Source organism: Lepisosteus oculatus, chromosome 6 (assembly GCF_040954835.1).
Source record: "Lepisosteus oculatus isolate fLepOcu1 chromosome 6, fLepOcu1.hap2, whole genome shotgun sequence".
NCBI classification, from domain to species: Eukaryota; Metazoa; Chordata; class Actinopteri; order Semionotiformes; family Lepisosteidae; genus Lepisosteus; species Lepisosteus oculatus.
This window is the reverse complement of record NC_090701.1, coordinates 45,222,447-45,224,946: the sequence shown is the minus strand read 5'-3', so window position 1 is coordinate 45,224,946 and position 2,500 is coordinate 45,222,447. Positions and strand designations below refer to the sequence as shown.

General features: G+C 54.9%; 6 non-coding genes across 6 annotated transcripts in view; 4 read left to right on the top strand and 2 right to left on the bottom strand.

Annotated features, from left to right (window-relative positions):
- The first annotated feature begins 463 nt into the window (after nucleotides 1-463).
- On the top strand, nucleotides 464-535 carry trnae-cuc (transfer RNA glutamic acid (anticodon CUC)). Its single transcript has one exon. It is a non-coding gene; the product is annotated as a tRNA-Glu (tRNA).
- Nucleotides 536-616: 81 nt separating this feature from the next.
- On the bottom strand, nucleotides 617-688 carry trnaq-cug (transfer RNA glutamine (anticodon CUG)). The gene has a single exon. It is a non-coding gene; the product is annotated as a tRNA-Gln (tRNA).
- A 202-nt stretch (nucleotides 689-890) lies between these two features.
- trnat-ugu (transfer RNA threonine (anticodon UGU)) lies at nucleotides 891-963 on the top strand. Its single transcript has one exon. It is a non-coding gene; the product is annotated as a tRNA-Thr (tRNA).
- Nucleotides 964-2,018: 1,055 nt separating this feature from the next.
- Nucleotides 2,019-2,090, top strand: trnae-cuc (transfer RNA glutamic acid (anticodon CUC)). The gene has a single exon. It is a non-coding gene; the product is annotated as a tRNA-Glu (tRNA).
- Nucleotides 2,091-2,172: 82 nt separating this feature from the next.
- On the bottom strand, nucleotides 2,173-2,244 carry trnaq-cug (transfer RNA glutamine (anticodon CUG)). Its single transcript has one exon. It is a non-coding gene; the product is annotated as a tRNA-Gln (tRNA).
- A 202-nt stretch (nucleotides 2,245-2,446) lies between these two features.
- The window catches only part of trnat-ugu (transfer RNA threonine (anticodon UGU)), a 73-nt gene continuing 19 nt past the window's right edge, over nucleotides 2,447-2,500 (top strand). The window contains exon 1 of the tRNA in view: nucleotides 2,447-2,500. This exon is cut by the window's right edge and continues 19 nt beyond it. This is a non-coding gene — a tRNA (tRNA-Thr).

Sequence of the window (2,500 nt, the reverse complement as noted above, 5' to 3'; positions counted from 1 at the left end):
CTTGGTGTAAGTCTTGTTTTCTTCTTTGTGCTGGGCGATCTGGTTTTCTTTGTGTGTGTGAGTGTTAACCCACCGATGTGTGATGGCTGTAACTCCAGTGATTGTGAAGAATCTTTAGAAATCTTGTACTGCAAGTTTTGTCTGTCAAGCGACACTAGTCTGTATGACACTGAACCTGGTGGGTTTCCCTGTTGTGTCCTTCCAGTCATTCATACCACGGTTCCTCCCCCAGGTGGCTGACCATTGTGTCGCGGAAGCCGTTGTAGCAGTGATTCTTTTGCGGGTTAGATCTAAGTGACGACGGCAGGCGGGGTCGTGTCTTCAACGGGTTACTGCAGTTTTAAGAATCGCTGGTGGACGAGTCTCTGTCTCAATTCAAGATTGCAGAGCTTGGCCCCGCTTTCAGAGCCGACGTCGGTCGCGCTGCGGGCACGCCACAGACGGGAGAGGGCTTTCCTCCGTGTCCCTGGTGGTCTAGTGGTTAGGATTCGGCGCTCTCACCGCCGCGGCCCGGGTTCGATTCCCGGTCAGGGAAGCGTGGCCTTTTTTTTCCCCACCCCGTTTGTTTCAGCGGTAATTCCCGCTTGGCATTCCAGACACCAATTCCACCCACAAAAGGTTCCACCGAGATTTGAACTCGGATCGCTGGATTCAGAGTCCAGAGTGCTAACCATTACACCATGGAACCACACAAGAGCCAGGCCGACTGTCGATTCCCTCGGTGATCTTCGGTGTCTTCCATGGGCCTGTGCAAGACTTCAGCTTCGCCGTGGCGTCCTTTCTCTGCTTTCTCCGCTGTGTAGCTGAGCCGGGCACCGTGTCTCCCTCATGTTGCCAGCTGCTTGACTCGGTACGTTTGTCTGCGCGTGAGTCAGGACCTGGAGCCTTGTGGCTCCATAGCTCAGGGGTTAGAGCACTGGTCTTGTAAACCAGGGGTCGCGAGTTCAAATCTCGCTGGGGCCTTTTGCACTCGGGCTGGACTCGGAGCAGGGTCTCCCACTTGTAAAGGGGTATCAGCTGAGGGCCATAGTTGTGTGATTACTGGCAAGCAACAGGGTGTGGTGGCTCTTGACTTCCTCTGTCTCTTGCTTGCTTCCTGTCCCTCACTCACACCCCACGCCCCGGGGACGTCACACCCTGCTGTGTTAATTGATAGGTGCCGAGGAAAACAATGCCAAGCAGGCTGTCGTTGTCCTCATCAAGTCCCGGGCTCCTCCCCGACTGTGTGGGAACTGACGAGCACTTGCGACAAATGCTGCCATTGGACTCCTTGATTAAGAAGGCGGGGGCCCCTGCGTAGATGAAGCAGCAGTTCAGCAGAAGCGCAAGAGAGATTTTCCTGGAGAGCCTTTGCAGACCAGGAAGCAGACACACGGGCTGCTTGTGTTTTCATTGCCCGCCACAGGCTGCTTTGGCATAACGGGCTCGACCTGAGCAGCGCGGGCATCCCGGAGCCATCTTATCGCGGTCTGGTTCTGGCCTTGTGTAGGGAAAGCCTGGCGTCAATATCGAAGATAGTCGTTATTCCGTTCCCCCAGCGGCAAAGTGCTCTCAACTTGGTGTAAGTCTTGTTTTCTTCTTTGTGCTGGGCGATCTGGTTTTCTTTGTGTGTGTGAGTGTTAACCCACCGATGTGTGATGGCTGTAACTCCAGTGATTGTGAAGAATCTTTAGAAATCTTGTACTGCAAGTTTTGTCTGTCAAGCGACACTAGTCTGTATGACACTGAACCTGGTGGGTTTCCCTGTTGTGTCCTTCCAGTCATTCATACCACGGTTCCTCCCCCAGGTGGCTGACCATTGTGTCGCGGAAGCCGTTGTAGCAGTGATTCTTTTGCGGGTTAGATCTAAGTGACGACGGCAGGCGGGGTCGTGTCTTCAACGGGTTACTGCAGTTTTAAGAATCGCTGGTGGACGAGTCTCTGTCTCAATTCAAGATTGCCGAGCTTGGCCCCGCTTTCAGAGCCGACGTCGGTCGCGCTGCGGGCACGCCACAGACGGGAGAGGGCTTTCCTCCGTGTCCCTGGTGGTCTAGTGGTTAGGATTCGGCGCTCTCACCGCCGCGGCCCGGGTTCGATTCCCGGTCAGGGAAGCGTGGCCTTTTTTTTTCCCCACCCCGTTTGTTTCAGCGGTAATTCCCGTTTGGCATTCCAGACACCAATTCCACCCACAAAAGGTTCCACCGAGATTTGAACTCGGATCGCTGGATTCAGAGTCCAGAGTGCTAACCATTACACCATGGAACCACACAAGAGCCAGGCCGACTGTCGATTCCCTCGGTGATCTTCGGTGTCTTCCATGGGCCTGTGCAAGACTTCAGCTTCGCCGTGGCGTCCTTTCTCTGCTTTCTCCGCTGTGTAGCTGAGCCGGGCACCGTGTCTCCCTCATGTTGCCAGCTGCTTGACTCGGTACGTTTGTCTGCGCGTGAGTCAGGACCTGGAGCCTTGTGGCTCCATAGCTCAGGGGTTAGAGCACTGGTCTTGTAAACCAGGGGTCGCGAGT